The sequence below is a fragment of the Triturus cristatus genome, chromosome 4_1, assembly GCF_964204655.1.
Source record: "Triturus cristatus chromosome 4_1, aTriCri1.1, whole genome shotgun sequence".
Taxonomy (NCBI): Eukaryota; Metazoa; Chordata; class Amphibia; order Caudata; family Salamandridae; genus Triturus; species Triturus cristatus.
Window position 1 is genome coordinate 604,737,351 of NC_140585.1, and position 22,099 is coordinate 604,759,449.

A 22,099-nucleotide genomic window follows, 5' to 3' on the forward strand; every position below is an offset into this window, starting at 1 on the left:
CACAGTGCATATGCAATGTTACACTACCCAGCACACATTTTATATTACACTTTAGAGACTACTTAGGTTACACAACACTGCCCTGTGCATATTACACTCCAAGGCGCATATCACATAGCAAGCGCTAGTGCCTGTGCTATCTCGCGCTCTCCAATGAATCTGTCATTGCGCACAATGCATTGCATATTATATTTCACGCCCCGGTTCATCTTATATCACACTTTTTGGTGCATAGTTTATACCATATACTATATCTAGTTTTCATTTTCAATCGTGCTCTCAGGACTATGTTCTATATAACACTGCGTCCACCTACCCTTTTCACGGGCATTACATTTTGGGGGGTGGAGGGTCAGGGGATGTTTCTGCCAAGTGAGCCCGGAGTCACAGTCCCAAACGTCCTCTTCTTCCTGAATAAAAGTGAGATTATGCTGCATACTTGTTCATATTTTAAGTAGTTCGCACAGACACACATTTTAAAAACAATAAAGTTCCTAATACCCACCTTCTATGAACAGTTAGCTTGCTGCCCCATCCACCTCCTCCCTATCCTCTGTTGTCTGAATCCATGGACTAGCCTCCTCCCTCCTGCCATGCATGGTCTGATGTGCTTCCACTGCCCTGCATTTAGCATGATGTACCAGTCCACTCATCCTGCCCTCCATTGCCCAATTCTATGGCCCATCATTGACCTCCTGCTTAGCCTCTGTGCTTTGCTTGCTGCCCCTATTCTCCTTCCCCCTGCCCTCCGATGTCTTTGTGCATGCCCCTGCTCCATCCTTTTTGACCACCATGTTCAATGGACCTGCCACTCCTATCTACTCTAGTGTTCTGTTGAGCTGCCACTCCCCTACCACCTGCCTAGCATTGTCAGATGACTGTAACCTGTCCCTGCCACCTCCACCCTGCCTGTCCACATGCCATGCCCCTATCCCCTTCCTCCTGTCCTCCATGGTCCATTTTACTGCCACACCCTTCTGCCCTCCCTGGTCTGTTGTGCTGCAACTGCTCCTCCTGCCTGCCCCGCGCGGTCTGTTGTGAGGCCCCTTCCCCTGAACTCTCTTGTCTGTGCCCAGGTCCTGACCCTCCCTTCTATCCTCCATGGTCCTTTGTGCATGCCCCTGCACCCTCCTTCTTGCCCATCATAGCCATTGTGCTGCCACTAACCCTCCCGCTTGCCATGCATGGTCTTTTGTGCTGCCATTGCCCCTCCCACCTTCCCTGTGTGGTCAGCTAGCTGCTCCTGACCCCCTCCCACCTTCCCTCTATGGTCTGTGTGTATGCCATTATAGTCTCACTGTTGCTCTCCATGGTGTGTCTTGTTTCTAGTGCCCATCCTGCATGACCTCCATGGTCATCTTGCTGCTCCTGCCCTTCCCCCTTGCCCCCAGCCCTCTGTTTCCATGTGCAGACCCCTATTCCCTCCCTCCTGGTTTGTCGGTTCCATTGTAATGCCCCTGATCCGTCCCTCCTGCCCTTTATGGTCTGTTATGCTGCAGCTTTCTCTCCTGTCTGTCCATTATGGTCAGCTAGCTACCATTGCCTCTTTCCCCTCTGTTGTCTGTTGTCCATGTGCATGGTCCTGTCCCCTTCCTATTGCTTTCTATGGATTGTTGTGCTTCACTCCCGTCCCGCATGCCCTGTGTGGTGTATTGTGCTGCTGCAAACCCTGATGCCTGCCCTGTAGGGTCAGTTTGGTGCACCTCTCAATGTCCCTCCTGTCCTCTGATATCCGAGTCCATGTCCCTACCCCAATTCCTCCTGCCTACCATGATCCAATGTACCATACTTGCGAACATTTTGAACTTGGTAAGAGGGAGATTTTGAAATAAAACTGGGGTATTGATTTTCCCCTTTGAGTTACATTGAAAAAGAGAAGATTGTAGTCAGGAAACAGATCAAGTAAAGCCCATTTGAGCTTAAAAACATTGGACGTTTCCTGGCTAAAACGGGTCTGTTGGCATGTATGGTTGTATGACCACTGCCTCTTCCTTCTGCCCACAATGGTCTATTATATTGCCACAGCCTCTCTTGCCAGTCCTGTATTGTTGGTTTGTTGCCCCTGCCCCCCTTTCCACTGCCCTCCATAGTCTGTTGTGCTGCCACTGCCCTTCCTGCCTGCCTAGTGTGGTCAAATTGTTGCCTCTGCACTCTCCTACCTGCCTTCAATTTTCAGAGTCCGTGCCCCTGGCCTCTGCCTCTCAACAGTATCCCAATGAACAACTAGATTGCTAACATTCTATATTTATTACAAAAGTGTGGAATGCCTGACGTCATCTTGATGTAATCAAAACTGTAATGCCTAGAGCATTTCCTTTAGAAATGACATATATGAGAGGGTCTTATTTGCATCAAAATTATGGTTAGTGCTCTAAAAAACTAAAATGAGGACATATTTTCTGAGTTTTCAAATAGCGACAAAGAACTTTTAAATTATTTGTAATCTTAGTTTTTTTATCCAGTTGACCACTTGATTAAATGTTGCATCCAAGGGAAGAGGGTGTGGTGTTACTTCCAGAGCTGCAGACTTTGCAACTGGGGAACCAGGTTGGAGTTTCTGCTTCAGCTCAACATTCTGTGATTCTGGTCAAATCACTTAATCTACCCATGTCTACAACCAAAATGAATTTGATCTTGTGTGATGTAACCAATGTTCATGTAAAGCACTCCAATACCTGACAAGTCTGCACTATATAAAACTGCAAATTCACAAAAAATAAGTGTTTTGCACACTTCTGTCATTGGGCTACATTTGGGCTACATCTGGGTGATATTTGGGCTACATTTGGGCTCTTTTGTCTCTGGTGGCCATTTTAGGAGATTTATTTGTTATGAAGTTTCCTAATTTCCTCATTTACTGCAGTCTCCTCAGTAGGAAATGCTTTCAGTTTTTTACTTTGATTCCATCAAGAAGGTATTCAGATATGTCACACATTTGCCATAAATTCTGAATATTAGCACTCTAGTTGCTCATTAGATCACTGTAGTAAAGCTACTGCTCACCACGGAAGTCTGCTGCTAGTATTAGAAGTGCATGTTTCAGTCTGCATATCAGAATTTTTTAATGAAATAGAAGAGGATTTGAGAAGTCACTAAAAATGTGCCCTAATTTTTCTTTCTTCAGCACTAATCATAATTTCTATGGCAAAATGAACCCCCTCATTGTGTTCCTTTTTAAATTAAATGTTTTAAGTGTTACCAGTTTATTCCAATCAAGATGGCTTCAGGTGTGCCATACTTTTGTCATAAGTAAGACAGTAAGCGCTCTAGTTGTTCTTAAGAACACTCTGGGACATTCTGTCATTGGGCTATACTTGGGCTACATCTGGGTGATATTTGGGCTACATTTGGGCTCTTTTGTCTCTGGTGGCCATCTTGGGAGATTTATTTGTTATGAAGTTTCCTAATTTCCTCATTTACTGCAGTCTCCTCAGTAGGAAATACTTTCAGTTTTTTACTTTAATTCCATCAAGAAGGCATTCAGATGTGTCACACATTTTCCATAAATTCTGAATGTTAGCACTCTAGTTGCTCATTAGATCACTGCAGTAAAGCTACTGCTCACCAGGCAAGTCTGCTGCTGGTATTCAAAGTGCATGCTTCAGTCTGCATGTCAGAATGTTTTTATGAAATAAAAGAGGATTTCAGAAGTCAAAATGTGCCCTAGTTTTTCTTTCTGCAGCACTAATCATAATTTATATGGCAAAATGAACCCCCTCATTTTGTTCCTTTGTAAATTAAATGTTTTAAGTGTTACCACTTTATTCCAATCAAGATGGCTTCAGGTGTGCCATACTTTTGTCATAAGTAAGACTGTTAGCGTTCTAGTTGTTCTTTAGAGCACTCTGGGAAGCTGCAGTAGAACACAAAGGAATCAACTGACAGTCTCTGCCCTTGTTGGATGTACATGTTTTACTGAGAATGTCAGACTTCATTCTTACATGACTGAGAAAGATAATGTGAATTTACATAAAATATGCTCTCAGTTTAGCTTATAGATCACCTTCCAAACCTCTGTGGGAAAAGTATTAGAAAATAGTTTTCTCTCAAACATGGTTCGTGATATCACAGCAGAAGGCTTTTTCACATGGTAAAATCACCTTAGAACAATTCCTAAAATGAGTATGGTACCATCAACAAATGATTTATAATGTAACTAAAGTCTTAAAACCTTCTATTAACTGCAATGCTTTTTAATGAGGTGCTATCATGTATATTGGTCCCAAGATGGCTGCCAACACTTCTTGGATGAAGTACTGACAGCCAATCAGATCTCACGATGAGATGTGTGGTTAGGCTCCGCCCAGATATGTATGTGATTTTACTTATGATTTTCTCAGGAACTACTGAACAGATTGACACCATATATGCAAAAGGCACATGCCTGACCTGAGGACTACCTCTTTGCCAAATTTCAAGTAATTCTGTTCAGCCGTTCGGGCTGTACCTTGGATTAAAGGTCCCTATGGAAAATTGCATGGGGAAAACATGTTTTGGGACTCCCCTTTTTTCTCAGCCCCCGCTTGACGAATCCCCCCGAGACTTTCAGGGTAGGAGCAGAGCGGAGCACCCCACCTATTTTGAAAATTTCGCGAGGATTCGTCAACCGGCGTCAAAGTTATTCCAAATAGAATGTTGCGGATTTCCTATGGAAACACGGTCCTAACTATAACTATCTACTGACGACCGCCAGTAGATATATATATATATATATATATATATATATATATATATATATATATATATATATATATATATATATATTTTAAAGCAAGGTACGCTGCACTCTGGAACAGTTGTTTTTAAAGCTTTTTTATTTCAAAGCCCAGTCTGACAACCGACGCGTTTCGGCCATGACGGCCTTTCTCACATGAGAAAGGCCGTCATGGCCGAAACGCGTCGGTTGTCAGACTGGGCTTTGAAATAAAAAAGCTTTAAAAACAACTGTTCCAGAGTGCAGCGTACCTTGCTTTAAAATTGAATTCGGCCTGGGTTTGGCCCCACGCTTGCACCCGCTGCTGTGCGATCCGGCAGGAAACCCCATTGCTGAAAAAAAATATATATATATATATTCACTGAAAAAACCATAGGTTTCACACATGTTATAATTAGCTGGACATTTTACTGATAAAAAACCAATGAAATTCCCCCGTTATAGTTAGTGCAGGCAACTATAACTCACGCGACCGCAATCCTCTGCTGATGACATATGTGTCTTTATGAAAAAAAAATATTTGTAATATATGTATAGCTAAAATTTAATGGAAGAAGACATGGGCAAATAAGTGTCTAAATACAGTATTAGCATCAGCAGAGGATTGCGGTTGCGTGAGTTATAGTTGCCTGCACTAACTATAACGGGGGAATTTCATTGGTTTTTTATCAGTAAAATGTCCAGCTAACTATAACATGTGTGAAACCTATGGTTTTTTCAGTGAATTTGCAAGGTTTTTTAAATGCTAATTCCTAACTATAACGTGTGTGAAACCTATGGTTTTTTCAGTGAATTTGTACGGTTTTTTAAATGCTAAGTTACTTTACGCCATTCGTGGCGTGCGCGCCCACCTAACGCAGTTCGTTCCGTGCGCAGAAGGTGCGCTTCGCGCACCGTGCGCGCACAGTGAGCACGCGGTGCGCTTCGTGCACCGCGCGCCCACTTTACGCAGTTAGTGCCGTGCACACACGGTGGGCACGCGGTGCGCTACGCGCACCGCGTGCCCACGTTACGCTGGATGGGCCATGTACGCACGATGCGCTTCGCGCACCGTGCGCACATGGAGGACATATTATGCGCTTTGTTGTGAAAGGTAATCTTTTACATTTTCATTAACTTTAATATGCCATGCGCTAATGGTGCCATTCGGGCACCGTTTGCACACGGGGTGGGGAGAGTGTGGATACTCTTTTAAATTTACGTGTGAAACCTATGGTTTTTTCAGTGAATTTGCAAGGTTTTTTAAATGCTAATTCCTAACTATAACGTGTGTGAAACCTATGGTTTTTTCAGTGAATTTGTACGTTTTTTAAAATGCTAAGTTACTTTACGCCATTCGTGGCGTGCGCGCCCACTTAACGCAGTTCGTTCCGTGCGCGCACGGTGCGCTTCGCGCACCGTGCGTGCACAGTGAGCACGCAGTGCGCTTTGCGCACTGCGCGCCGACTTTACGCAGTTAGTGCCGTGCACGCACGGTGGGCACGCGGTGCGCTACGCGCACCACGTGCCCACGTTACGCTGAATGGGCCATGTACGCACGATGCGCTTCGCGCACCGTGCCCACATGGAAGAGATATTATGCGCTTTGTTGTGAAAGGTAATCTTTTACATTTTCATTATTTTGATATGCCACACAGGGTGGGGAGAGTGTGGATACTCTTTTGAATTTACGTGCTTTATATGCCTTTCACAAATGGTGCACTGCGGGCACCATTGGCACAAGGGGGGTGGAGACTGTGGATAATTTTGTTTTTAAATGTAATTTTTACCGTGCGCGTACGGTAAGCTTAATTGTCGATTTATTAAAAAAAAATACAATTGATTTTTTGGCCTTGGGGGTTCTTTGGGGACACCTTCATCAAGGCTGGGTGGTTAGGAGCTGTCTAAACAGCCCCTTTACATGTTTTTTGTCTTTGTGTTTCCTCCCCCCCTCAGAGTGCGAGAGAGAAAATGGCGGCCGCCGCTTCCTGGTTTCGACCGATTCGAATGTTTACTAAGATCTAACAGCCAATCAGAATCGCGCTCGCGCACGTCACCGTCCGCGTACGGTAAGCTTACCGTAAGCGCACGGTAAGCTCACCGTAAGCTGCCACAGATATATATATTGATTTAAATGCTATTTTCTCAGGAACTACTGAACAGATTTACACCAGACCTACAAAAGGCACTTCCTTGACCTGAGGACTACCTCTCTGCCAAATTTCAAGTAACTCTGTTCAGCCGTTCGGGCTGTAGCTGTGTCTAAAGGTCCTATGGAAAAATGCATGGGAAAAACGCGTTTTGGGACGCCCCTTTTTTCTCAGCCCCCGCTTGACGAATCCCCCCGAGACTTTCAGGGTAGGAGCAGAGCATAGCGCCCCACCTATTTTGAAAATTTCGCGAGGATTCGTCGACCGGCGCCAAAGTTATTCCAAATAGAATGTTGCGGTTTTCCTATGGAAACAGGGTCCTAACTATAACTACCTACTGGCGACCGCCAGTAGGTAATATATATATATATATATATATATATAGAGAGAGAGAGAGAAAGAGATATAGAGATATAGAGATATATTGAGAAATGTATATAAAAACCATAGGTTTCAGGCATGTTATAGTTAGAAATTAGCATTTAAAAAACCTTAGAAATTCACTGAAAAAACCATAGGTTTCAGGGACGTTATAGTTAGTTGGACATTTCACTTGTACAAAACCATATAAATTCCCCCGTTACAGTTAGTTCAGCTAACTATAACTCGCGCTCCCGCAATGCACTGCTGATGACGTCACATATGACATCATTCATGACATGGTCAGTGACATCACTGATGACATCACTGATGACATCTTGATTTCAAAGGTTTTTTAAATGCTAATTTCTCATTTTAATGATCATTAAACCTATGCTTTTTTCTGTGATTTTAAATTATCATCCCATTCTCAACCTGGTGAAAACTGGCGATATCGCCAGTTTCGCAGGGATAGCTTCCGCAAAACAATCGCCACAAGTGAGAGCGACAACTAACGCTAATGATATGCAGAGTAGGCGTTCTCTTGCAAAATTAACTCGAAAACACCACTTCCCGATATTTTTAACGACCAGCTAAATCTGCGATGCAATCCAAAAACAGGCAAAAAGCCGCGTTAGCAGCAAGAATTTAACACCAGCCTTTACTGGTGTAAAGCAGGACGACTACTTACAGTATGAAAGGGAGCCCAGCCCAGAGCCACATCTGAAGACCAACACATGTCATAGAGCTACTGATCATACAGCTCCGACACCCAAGAAGGCCATAATACCCACCACCACCACCCCCAGGACCTTCCCCCGGACCACACCCCCACTACCACCGAGGCAGCGCAGAACAGGACAGCGGACCTTCCCAAAATGGCATGGCCCCTCAGCCACACAATAGCTGAATGTTGGGAGATGTGGCAACCAAGTATGTGTGAAGGACTCAAGTCACCCATCAATAACAATGCACACATTGCCAAGTGTAGCAGTAATGTGCTAGACAGACCTCACTATGCAGAGCACAGACCTCTCCATGTGTATATATACTGCTGGTGTTTGTAGTGTTGTGGACAGTGGATGCAAACATGTTACCCCAGGCAGAGGGAAAGATCTCGGTCATGTAGCTGTGTTGTCCCCCCCCTATAAACAGAAGCGGAAGCGGAGTGGGCTGGTCCAATGTACGCCACTCCAGCATAGGATTGTGAATAAATAAGCCGGGATGGCCAACGTGTCTGCCACAGCGGCGGCCCTCACCCTGCCATGAGGCCACCGCCGTGACCACCGCCCTCCTCGACACAGGCCTCCTGGAACCAAGCGGCACAGCATCACAGAGTTATGTCTGTACAGACTACTGCCTTCGATGTACACTATGAACAGTAGGGCTCACAATTCAGATTGAGTCGCGATTCCAGATGACGCAGTCCAGTAGGCAAGAGACATTGCTCCCAGTGCAGCCTGCCCTGACCACACATCATCGCAGACTGCGCACACACTGAGTGCTTCATTTGCCACTAACTCAGTGCACCACAAGTCATCTCCATGTAGCCTTATCAAGGCAGAATTCATTAGGCAAAAGACATTGCTACTAGTGCAGCCCGCCCGGACCACGCATCATCGCTGGCTGCGCACACGCTGAATGCTTTTGATGCCACTAACTCAGTGCACCACAAGTCACCACCACGTGGCCTTACTGAGGCAGAATTCATTAGACAAAAGACATTTCTCCCACTGTGGCCCGCCCGGACCACGCATCATCGCTGGCTGCGCACACCCTGAATGCTTCATGTATCACAAACTCTGTGCAGCTCAAGTCAATGCCACATGGCTGGCTGTCCTTGCTGACCGCTGCCTCTGGCCTACACTGCGGTTAGCAGGGCTGACAATTCAGATAGAGTGGTGATTGCAGATGACGCAGTCCAGTAGGCAACAGACATTGCATCCACTGCGGCCCGTCTGGACCATGCATCATCACTGATTGCACACACGCTGAGTGCTTCAGGTACCACTAACTCTGTGCAGCTTAAGTTAAAGCCACGTGGCTGTGGGCCCTTGCTGACCTCTCCCTTCGGCCTACACTGTGGTCAGCAGGGCTCACAATTAAAATTGAGTCTTGATTCATTAATTGCAGAGTCCATTAGGCAACTAAGTATAACGTCCGTAAAACCTACATAATATCCTTTTAGTATCCTTGCTTCAAGAACTTATTTTATATCGTTATAGCTTTACTACAATGACCAAATTCATCTTGCAAGTCCAAAGGAACACTGAATGGCAGTCTACACTGCGGACATCAGAGCTCACAATTTAAATTGAGACGTGATTTATTAATTGCAGACAGAATTGTACTCTATGTCCTCAGATTTTGTCAAGAGGAAGTGACAAAAAGCATTCCTCGATGTCTGTGCTGACTACTACCTTCGATCTACACTGCGGACAGCAGGGCTCACAATTGAAATCAAGTCGTGATTGCAGATGACGCAGTCCAGTAGGCAACAGACATTGCTCTCACTGAGGCCCGCCCGGACCACACATCATCGCTGGTTGCACACACGCTGAGTGGTTCTGGTGCTACTAACTGTGCAGCTCAAGTCAACGCAACGTGGCTGTCTGTCCTTGCTGACCGCTGCCTCCGGCCTACACTGCCGTCAGCAGGGCTGACATTTCAGATAGAGTCGCGATTGCACATGATGCAGTGCAGTAGGCAACAGACATTGCTACCAGTCCTGCCCGCCCGGACCACGTATCATCGCAGGCTTCGCACACGCTGAGTGCTTCAGGTGCCACTAAGTCTGTGCTGCTCAAGTCAATGCCACATGGCTATTCACCCTTCCTGACCGCTGCCTCCTGCCTACATTGCAGTCAGCAGGGCTCACAATTCAAAATTCGTATCGATGCAAATTGTGTAAGAGACTATAATCGGTTAAGAAGACCAAATGCTCCCAATCTATGCAGCTAAAGTCAGCGCCACGTGGCTGTGGGCCTTTGCAGACCGCTGCCTCCGGCCTACACTGTGGTCAGCAGGGCTCACAATTCAAATTCAGTCTTGATTCATTAATTTCAGAGTCCAGTAGGCAACTAACTATAACGTCCCTGAAACTTACATATTTCGACAATGTAGTCCATACATATTTTATCTCTTATTCCATACGTCCATACTGCGGTCAGCAGAGCTCACAATTTACATTGAGACATGATTTATGAATTGCAGACAGAATTGTACTCTATGTCCTCGCATTTTGTCAAGAGGAAGTGACAAAAAGTATTCCTCGATGTCTGTGATGACTACTGCCTTCGATCTACATTACAGACAACAGGGCTCACAATTCAGATCGAGTTGCGATTGCAGATGACACAGTCCAGTAGGCAACAGACATTGCTACCAGTGCAGCCCTCCCGGACCACACATCATCGCTAGCTGTGCACACGCGGAATGCTTCTGATGCCCCTACCTCAGCGCACCACAACTCATGGACCCTTTATGATAGAATCTTTTGTGTATGATTTCAGATCTGCTGCCCCTACCCCAGTGTACCACAAGTCATAAACCCTTTACGATAGAATCTTTTGGGTATTATTTCACATCTGGTGCCCATACCTTAGTGCAGCACAAGTCATGGACCCTTTATGATTGAATCTCTGCGTGTGATCCGATGATTACTGTTGTACTTGATGCCAGCACCAACCATTCCCTGAGGGCTGGCTTACACTCACCCCACACACATCCAGCACAGACGTCACTGGACATGTGACCCTGGTAATAAAAAGGGGCCGAGCGCACATGCCCGTACCCAGTTCCACTATCTATCTAACCGTGTCTGTGTGTTCATTATGTATGCATAATGCTGCCCCTGGGCCCTACCACTTTGCATTCTGCTGTGGACAGCACCGCAACCATGTTACCTCTGGCAGTGGGGAAAACTTTGGTTATGTAACTTTGTCTCGGTCATTGTATAAGTACATAGGTAGAGACTGGATCATTAGAGTACTGCAAGGAGAGTGTATAGTGAATTTATAAGTGCTTCGGACTTGGCGGAGTGATTGGATAAGTACATATGTTGGTTGAGACTAACCCCCGAGCCTGAGCTTGGCTCTAATTGGCTGCCCTCCATGTGTCAAAAACTGAAATTTGGGCTTTGCATGGCCCTGTATTGCTAAAGCTGCAACATTCCACTGAATGTGCAATAAACATTCATATCCACATAGATATGTCATGTGCACGATCTTTCATGTGTGTAAGAATGGATGAATGTAGGGTCAGTGATTCCCCCTACCCTCCATGTTGGCCATGTTTTGGGACTTGGGTCACAGGGTGACACATTGGCGCATGCGGCCCGGGTGGCGGCAGCACTACACCAGGGACACCCGCATCAGTTGATCCCTCATAAAGGCCAAGACGGAACCACACCCGGAGCTCTGGAGTCATTGTTCATAGCCTCACGCAGGACTGGCATACGCCAGGCCAGCCCACTCCGCATACGCATACAGGGAGGGAAAGCAACGCTACATGGCCCCGATTTTCATCGTAGTGATCTGCTGCTCACAGGTCTAGTTGCCAGTACACCACAGCCACTCCCTGACGGCTGGTTTACACCCACACCACACCCATCAAGCACAGGTATCACAGGACACACGTGAACCTGCCAACAAAAAGGACCGGGCGCACGTGCTCCGCGCCATTTCCATTTCAGACTTGGTGGCACCGGATGCACTGCAGCCGGCACAGGCACACAGCCACGGACAGTGACTTTCGGTGCAGTGAGGTAGGGACTCTGTAAGTGCTGAGCGGGTGTGCAGCCTGCCATGATGCCCCGTTCTGGCGGTCTGGACAGGTCAGGTTTTGTGTGCCCTGCTGCACCACAGTGTAGGCCTGAGCCATCGAACAGCGGGGGCCTACCGCCACGTGGCGTGGCGTCACTGGTCACAGGGTTAGTGGCACCGCAAGGGCTGAATGGGTGTGCACCCGGCGATGATGGCGGGTGCACTGGTATGTCCTCTGCCATGGTAAAATCAAGACACAGCACCAAATGTGAGACCTGGTGGCCTGCGGAGTGGGGCTCCATGATGTGGAGGGTGCCCTGTCCATGGGCCCCAGGCTTGGGGCTTGCAACGGCATGTGGTGGGCCCTCTTTTCTACACGCAGGTGGCGGAAGGTGAGCAGTGAGGCCTGGGTGCGCAGGGGCGGGCAGACACCTCTGGGTGGTGGGAGTGGATGGTGTGCAGCAGCCTGGGTGCGCAGGGGAGGGCAGTCACATCTGGGAGGTGGGAGTGGATTGGGTGCAACAGCCTGAGTGCGCAGGGGCGGGCAGTCACCTGTGGGCGGTGGTAGTGGATGGTGTGCAGCAGCCTGGGTGTGCACAGACACCTCTGGGTGGCAGGAGTGGATGGGGTGCAGCAGCCTGAGTGCACAGGGCCGGGCAGACACCTCTGAGCTGCGGGAGTGGATGAGGTGCAGCAACCTGGGTGTGCAGGGGCGGGACAGCGATGAAGGCGTTTCAGATGAGTGAGCTTGAAGGCTGCAGTATAGCACGTGGTTGGAGACACACTGGTGGCAGAAAGGTGAGCTGTGAGGGTTTTGTCTACAGTGTCGGCATTCACTCTCTCTCGCCATCTCTTCCTTTCTCTCTCGCACACTCTTTCTCTCTCTCTTCCTCTCTCTCTCTCTCTCACTCTTTCTTCCTCTCCCTCTCACACTGTTTCTCTCTTTCTCTCTCTCTCTCTCTCTCACTCATTATCTCTCTTCCTCTCTCTCTCACTCTCTCTGTCTTTCTCTCTGTCTTCCTCTCTCACTCTTTCTTTCTCTCTCTCTCATCCTCTCTCTCACTATTTCTCTCTTTCTCTCTCTCCTTTGATGGGCGCATGATGCACAATCTTATCTTGCTTTTTGTCTTGCAGGCTGTGAGTCACAGATTGTAGACGCCCCCCCGACACGGGCCTCCCACCACGTGGCGATGACTTGAGTTCCACTGAGTTAGTGCCACCAGGGCTGAGCGGGTGTGCAGACTGCGATGATGCGTGGCCTTCATACACCATCCTGGCAATCAAGACCCGATTTCAATTGTGAGCTCGTGTATGCCACGGCTGAGGAGGTTGCTTCGGCACGTGGTGGGCCCTTTTGGACACACGCCGGTGGCGGAAGTTGAGCAGAGAGGCTTGTTTGCACAGCAGCAGGCAGTCACCTCTGGGCGGTGGGAGTGGATGGTGTGCAGAAGCCTGGGTATGCAGGGGTGGGCAGACACCTCTGGGTGGTGGGAGTGGATGGGGTGCAGCAGCCTGGATGCGCAGGGGCGGGTCAGCGATTTAGGCGTGTGCAGTTGTATGTACTCTGCCATTACTGATTCTATACTATGTTTCAGATGAGTGAGCTTTAGGGCTGCAATATGTCCAGGCACGTGGTTAGAGACACACCGGTGGCAGAAATGTGGTTGTATGACGTTACAGCGCATTCCGTTGCAACGCATGCCTTTTCCACACATGCGTTACATTGCGAATGCCATTACCACGCTTATCCTTTACCAAGGAAAAGCCATTACCACGCATACCTTTACAACGATTTTTATTGTAAAACTATGCACGATAATGACATTTTCATGGTAAAGGTTTTCTCCGCGTGACTGGTTATCAACGTGTGTAAACCAAGGATTTTTTCTTTTTTTTTAAAAGAAGTCACCGATCGATTTTGCATCTTTTGGTGAAGTAGGGGCTAGATGACAAGACTACGCCACTATAAATCTTCACTTAAATACATTCTGGAGATCAAGGAAAACTGTGAGTAATGTAATTTTGATATACGGGCTTAGCGGGTCTCTTACCGTTACAACTACCAGTTGGCTGCATCTTTCTTGCGACGGCAGTATTCGGAGATCGTGCGTGCCCAGTCAGCTGTGACGTATTACTGAGACACGCATGACCAGCGTGTGCAATTCGGCATGTAACGTCATTGCGCGGGGTTACGTACCCCCACAAGCCCCCTTTTTTTTTTTACTTTTACACACATGCTTTTTTGGGGGGAGACACCCAGCCCCCTTTTTTTTTTACCTTTTACACACATGCCTTTACTACGTATCTTGTAGTAAAGGAATGCGTGGTAAAGGCTATTCGTGGTAACCACGCATGCGTTGTAAAGCATGCGTGGTAAAGTGTATGTGTGGAAACGGCCGCGTTGAGTTGGCTGTTTCCCCGGAAAGGTGAGCTGTAAGGGTTTTGTCCACAGTGTCAGCACTCACTCTCCCTCTCCATCTTTTCCTTTCTCTCTCTCACACTCTTTCTCTCTCTCTTCCTCTCTCTCCCTCTCTCTCACACTGTTTCTCTCTTTCTCTCTTCCTTTCTCTCGCACTCTTTCTTTCTTTCTCTCTCTCTCACTCTTTCTCTCTCTATCTCTCCTTTGATGGGCGCATGATGCACAATCTTATCTTGCGCTTTGTCTTGCAGGCTTTGTTTCACAGATTGTCGAGGGATGACATGCCATGGCTGTGCCTACTTTTATTTTGTTGTTTTGTTTGAATTAAATATTTTATATGTAAATCCATAGATGACTGAGATTCTCATTTGTCCAACCTCACATGCATCTTTTTTTATTATAATTGTGCGACATCACCCGATTTGTTACGTTCCAGATTTTGGAAGGCTGCTGTCACATTCGTTTGTCGGGGGGTCAGAGGGGGATGGCGGACAAGGGGCTGGTGTTGGGGCACTGTTGAGTGTCCGAGCTGCAAGATCGTTGGCTCCATTGTATCTGTTGTCATTCAGGTGTGGCTGTGGACTGGACTCCCTTTCATGTTGCAGGTTGTAGTCCGACTTCACACCAGGTCAGAGCACATCTAAACTTCCTGGTGCTAACGCACCTTATCGCCTGTTTTGTACTCTCTTCACGGATCTTGCTGGTGGTTGAGAAAGTTGCAAAGTGGTGTGTTCGCTGCTTTTTGCACGGAAACGCCAACTCTGCATCTCATTAGCAATATTTGCCGGGGTCATCCGTGACGATGCTTTTTGAGGCTGCTATCGCTGGTAAACTGGTGATATGAGCTGTTTGCACCAGCTTGTGAATGGTGCGCTAAATTTATCACCATTTTGGCTGTGATAAAGTGCTGTTAACTCGGCAATGTGTCCTTGAGAATATGCTTGTCTGTGTTTTAAAGACCTGAGAAGTACTCGAGTGCCGCACTGAGAGCAGCGCACCTAGCGCGTTCACACTAGGGGGCCATGCTGAGAGCCACGCACTCTTCGTATTCACACTAGGGGGCTACGCTGAGAGCCGCGCACCCTTCGTATTCACACTAGGGGGCCGCTCTAGGGTCCCGACTCAATTTCATTCATTTACATTCGCCTCGGGGACCCCATCCCCCGAGGCATGCCCACATCTAAAAAAAATTATTTTCCAACGGCAGGTGTGCCGTGTGGCCCCCCTCCCAGGCCACTTCTGGCCCCAGGGACCCTTCCCCTGGGCCTGGCCTCTCTGTTGGTGACTGTGGGGGGAGCCCCAATGCCCCCACGGTCCCGCCGACTCCCCGCCTCTGGCGGGAGCCAGCATTCCTTTTGGGCAACAGGACCTGCTAACATACAGATCTCCTTGCCCAAAAGCAATCCTGCTTTGCTTCATTGAACCGAGAGCAGGTTTTCCTCCTCTCTCTTCAACGAAGCAACCAGGGTTTGCTATGACAGTGTGCGAGACATGCTTCCACCCTCTCATACCAAACAACACCGTCCCGGGGAAGCTCCCTGGGACATTGCAAGAGCCGGCCCTGGGGAGTGGTCCCCAGGTCCATCAAGGGCTCCAGCAGGGGAGACATGCAGCCCCCCTCCCCCTATTTTCGAAACCCCAGAGAAGTGGTGTTCCCTGGGGCTTCGGGGAGCCCGCGAAGCCCCCCCTGCATATTTAATTAAATCCCGGGGGAGTGGCGATCCCCAGAGCTTGGGGGGGCCTCGGATGCCCCCCAATAATTACAAAACAAGCCCCGGGGAGGTGGTGGTTCCCGGGGCTGCGGAGGCCCAACAGGCCCACGCAATATAATTATAGGATTGCCCCCAGAACCTTGCCCACCCGGGGGCTCATTTAAATGAGATGGGGCAGCCCCCACTTCATTTTTTTTGTCCGGATTCGTGCACCCAGCGCACATTCTGACGTTTTTATTTTTAAATAAATAATTTTTGGTCCTGGGGGTCCTTGTGGGACCCTTGTGAGCAGAAATAGAGGGTCAGGGTGTTTCTACCCTGCCCCCTTTTCTTCTCCTTTAATCTTTTTTCGACTGTTTTCTTCTGACTCGGTTCTATCGAGTCACAAGATGGCTGCCAATACTTCCTGGTTTGGAGTGTTGGCAGACAATCACAGTGAAATGCGTGGTCGGGAGGGTGCGCGAACCCACTGCTGCCCCAGATATTGAAACTTTTATTTTTTGAATTTCTCAGCAACTACTGAACGGATTTACTGAATCAAGCACTACCTTTTTGCCAAATTTGGTGTAATTCCGTTCAGCAGTTCGGGCTGTAGCCTTGGCTAAAGTTTCCTTTGGGAAATTGATTTTTTTAATCTTATTTTTTTTCTCAGCAACTCCTGAACGGATTTACACCATTTTAAAAAAAGGTCGCTTTCTGAACCAAGAGCTACCTTTCTACCAAATTTGGTGTAATTCTGTTCAGCTGTTCGGGCTGTAGCCTGTCTCAAAATTTATTTTGGAAATTAACATACGAAAAACACATTTTGGGACCCCGTTTTTTCTCAGACCCTGCTTGACGAATCACCCCCAAACTTTCAGGATAGGAGCTGACCTGGATAGACTTGTTTTGGGGAGAATTTTGCAAAGATTCGTCAAACGACGCCAAAGTTATTACCAAATCAAAAAACACTTTTCCAATGGAAACTAGGGTCTAACTATAACTACCTACTGGCGACTGCCAGTAGGTAATATATATAATATCACCATCATTCAGGACAAAAACAGTGCATAATTAAACGCCCAGAAATGCTTTCCAGGAAATTTGAGCTTCACAGACCATTTATGAGAGGCAAGACCTACATACAGGATGTCACTTGGAGCCCACTCCCTCCAAAAATACTGCATCATTCATGCACCAAAGAGGACGTTTGAATGCTGTATAAATGTATAAATAACTAAATAAAAGTACACTCGTAGGATTTCATTTCTAGGGTCCAATAGTTATACTCCGTAATTTTGCCACTCACTGTCCAATACTGACAGCGTCGGTAACTCCAAGGGAAAGAGTTATTGTCTATTACATATGGGTGAAAGGAAGAATTTGGTGCCGATCACGATCCGGTAAAAAATGTCCCCGTACGACTCGTATCGGGTCTTTTTACCGTACGAATCGTACAAGTGCCGTACGAACTGGCAATCACGATTCGCATGGTAAAAAGTCCATACGAACCGCACTGGGAATATTTCCCCACACGTCCTCGGGTCGGAAAATGTGTCCGACACGTTCTCGTACGATTCACCGTACAAACGTGAAAGGTGAACTCCGACCGGGGAATCACGATCCATCCCGGGCGTCCGAATGTACAACCGTATGGTGAAAAGACCGTCCGCACCGAACTCCCATAACAACCATGGAGACGTCCAAACAGGTGCCCGGTACGTGCCGTACCCCCCCCAGCCCCCGTAGGTACGCGCCGACCCCCCCCCAGCCCCCGTAGGTACGCGCCGACCCCCCCCCCCAGCCCCCGTAGGTACACGCCGACCCCCCCCCAGCCCCCGTAGGTACGCGCCGACCCCCCCCAGCCCCCGTAGGTACGCGCCGACCCCCCCCAGCCCCCGTAGGTACGCGCCGACCCCCCCCCAGCCCCCGTAGGTACGCGCCGACCCCCCCTGTGTGTACACCCGTGTACGGTGCGTACCCCCCGTGTACGCTCGAGTCGAACCCCCCCCGTGTACGTTCGAGTCGTACCCCCACCCGTGTATGTACGGTGCGTACCCCCAGCGCGTAGCGCTGGGGGTACGCACCGTACATACACGGGTGGGGGTACGACTCGAACGTACACGGGGGGGGCCGACTCGAGCGTACACGGGGGGGTTCGACTCGAGCGTACACGGGGGGGTACGCACCGTACATACACGGGTGGGGGTACGACTCGAGCGTACACGGGGGGGTTCGACTCGAGCGTACACGGGGGTACGCACCATACACGGGTGTACACACAGGGGGGGTCGGCGCATACCTACGGGGGCTGGGGGGGGTCGGCGCGTACCTACGGGGGCTGGGGGGGGTCGGCGCGTACCTACGGGGGCTGGGGGGGTCGGCGCGTACCTACGGGGGCTGGGGGGGGGGGTCGGCGCGTACCTACGGGGGCTGGGGGGGGGTCGGCGCGTACCTACGGGGGCTGGGGGGGGGTCGGCGCGTACCGGGCCACCTACTCTGGTCGATTCGCGCCGTACTTCGCTTTTGCGGCACTTTTTGGGTGCCGTGAAAATATTGCCGTCCGGACTGCTGTCGGTTCGAATCGTAATTCCTGGTTCGTGAAACGCTGCCTGAAAGCGTCCCGACGTCACGTCGCAGCATTCCCGGATCACATTCGTATGTATATTTTCGTCGGTCGGTGTTTTTTACGATTCGTACGGAAATGGTGTTTCCGTGCGAATCGTAATTCCATGTTTGTAAAGTTTTACAACCGGGTACGAGTCGGACGGGGAATTCGCTCCGACCGACGGTTCGTACGCGGTTTTTAACGGATCGTAATCGGCACCTACGTGTAGAAATTAATCATTTCAGGCCTCATTCCTCCCTCGTTAGTCTCACCCTAGGAAAGTCACCCTGAGATTGTCTGTTGGTGAAATATTCACGGTCTGCAGAATTAATGTAGATCATGTACCCAATTCAGCTGGTAATCAGTTTAACTGGGGACCGCCTGATGAGGTCCGTACAGGCTTCCTTGTAAATAAACCTTTGTGCTTCACAAAATTAATATAACCAAACATTCAAAATGAGGTATTGTCTGGACAAAATAAAATGCAGCTCAGTCAATGTCATGCCCACATCCAACTTGTTCTTACTTGACTCTACAATTTTATCGTCAGTATTATGTCTGTATAAAGCACTGCTCACACAACAGAGCCACGACACAGCGCCCTCCTGCAAACATCATGGGTGAGTAAGAATAATGCATCACACACATTACATATCAACCTCTTCAAGCAGATTGTTTACACCACGGAGCCTCGTTTCCCTTTCGGGTCCAGCTCTGGCTGAAGCAAGAACGGCCATTACTCAGAGTGAGCCTTTCAGGCAGAAAATGTCTTTGACATTTGAAATAAACACGATGCGGTACTGCATGTTGACAAGAAAGACAAAACAATTATTTATTTGGATGCTTCATAATACACAGGGGTGATGCCTATTACTATTTACATAAACAAGAAAGCTAAGAAGAAAGTTCTAGCAAATGTGCGTTTTCTTTCAATATAGTTTGAAAAAATCTTGGAACTTGCCTAATAACCTAAACCATTGCATGGAAGTAATAAAACAAAGCTGACCCGGGGCTTAAATATAATATTAGACAATTTCCCAGGTGAAAAGCATTACAAGGTCATAGAATCAGTACATAATTCTCTCCAATTGGCAGTCTCTGCTCAAACACGCTCAGCACAGTCACTGCATAAATTGAGCAAAGGGCCACGGGGCTGGATTGCTTCCTGCCACCACACGTGTATTCGGAAACAAATGTGGGATTGGATTCAAAGTGATGCCGATTGCTTTTCCAAAGAGGCGCGAGGGTGTTTACTATCTGCGCGGAGCAGGTGGCAGGGTATCAAAAGTCTCGAAGAATTGGGAAACCCTATCCCTCAGAAAGCTCCCACGGTGCCCTAATGTCTGCAGGAGGAAAAGCCCCTCGGTGCATCGCGACCTGTATGATTAATAACCTGCTGCTTTACGGCTTACATAAACAGCCTGATCTAAAGCATGAACCCGGGCAAACTCTGCATAAATCTGCTCACAGGTGTTGCTGGCAATAATCCTACACCAACAAAGACCGCTGTTTTGTATGGAATATAAATTGACGAGCGGGCACTGTTCCAAATTGTAGACACTTGTAATGAAACTTGAGGAATATAACCAATAAAATGGCGGTTAAACTCACTTCCTATGAAAGGGTAATCTTACAATTACCAAAGACAAAATTGCAAGATAAGCACCACACAATGGTAACCAAAGCTCCTATGTCTTCCCTGATGACATGAGAACGAACATCACTTCTTCGCCGAGGCTGGATGCAAACTACTACACATCCACCCCCCTTATTTCAAGGAATCTCTTGTGAGTCACATCATTCCAGATAACTTAACAAACCTTCAAAAGAAACACAGAGGCAGATCACTGGGAGCTCAAAGCCAAACGCTATGGACTGCATTGAACCGAAGCTCGAGGGGAGAAATACCTGCAATTCAGAAAACTCCTCCAGACTGAACACCAGAGTATTGTACATATGTGTTGGTGAGTGAAGAAAAACCACACAGAGGACTTTCACAATCATCCATGTGGACTCCAGCCTCCCAATGTGTCAGAATAGGTAATGCACACTGTACAGTGCTCTGAAGTAAACGTAAGTGACCCTTCGCTATAGTACACTTCAACATAAATAGTAAACTCCTAAATGCTGATGTGAGGAAGTGCTGCTGGGGCTCCTGAAAGCCAGGGCTGTGTATGAGGTACTGATTGAGTGCTAAGTGGTGTGTCTTACGTTTGGGGAAAGTAAGGCACGACAGTGGTTGCTGTCTTATCTCCCAACCTAACTTGTGTGATATGTAAGTGTGGAGTTCATTAAGCCAGGGCTCACCAAAAGATGAGCTGCTCTGTAGGAGAGAAGCAATTCCGGAAAATAATATAGAAGGCCTCCCTCCCACCCACGAGAGTGATTGGAGCAACAGCAGGTGCGCCGTGGCACCTCAGGCCCCTGAGCTGCCGATGATGCTCCCGAGGTACGCGGCTGCAGAGAAGACCATCGCGTGGTGCCTGGATTCGAAGGACTCACAGCCGACGGTGTGTTAAGTGTGACCACCCCTCCCGGGAGTGACTGAAATACAGTGAACTACACCATATCCTCAGGCAAGTGCATGTGGTCCCGAGGGGCTTGCTGACGATCGGCTGGCCGACTGCCAGAAGGCCTCTGTGATTTCATCCCCAATGCCCAGTCCTCGTTTTGATTAGTAGCTAACCACCTGGTACAGTGAGACTGCATAGTCACCACCTTTCAGGCCTCTCTTATCTGCTATCACCCTGCTTCCATGGGGCCTGTTGCTGCACACCCTGCCTCCTACTGAACCCAGGCACATTAGTCGCTGACAGAGAGAAAGAGTGTCACCCCGTAGGGCCGGGTGAGAACCTGGAGAGTCCACCACTGCGCAAAATCTAAGAATCCTGACCTGGAGCCCACGCTTGCCTGGGGTGCGCAGTGGGGCCCTGAATCTTGTGGCTCAGACTTGGCATGACATCTGGTGTCTCTACGCCCTAACCAACATTGTGAGTGACCAGGAACTGTTGAGGAGTATGGGGAGCCTAGTGGGCCCAACTAGATACTCACCACAGTCGGACAGTAAGGAGAAGAGATGGCTATGGGCCTTTTCCGACATGTGTCTTACCCTCACTGCATGGTGAGCAAACTACCCCAGCCATGTTTAAGAACAAGGGACCCAAATCCACCCAACAAAACAAAATCATCCGGTATACGCAACCTCTTTCCCTGGAGGGACAGACTAGGTGCAACGGAAAATGCAGAGGGAGCCATGGATGCAACTCTGTCAATGGCGGACTTGCTACCAGCACTCCAAAACTCATGGGACAAAACCGTTCATAAAATTGATTAAGTAGCCATTGATGTCAATTTGCTTCATACAGAGTTAAGGAAAGTGGCAAAACATGTGATAACTACGGAGAAAAAGGTGGAT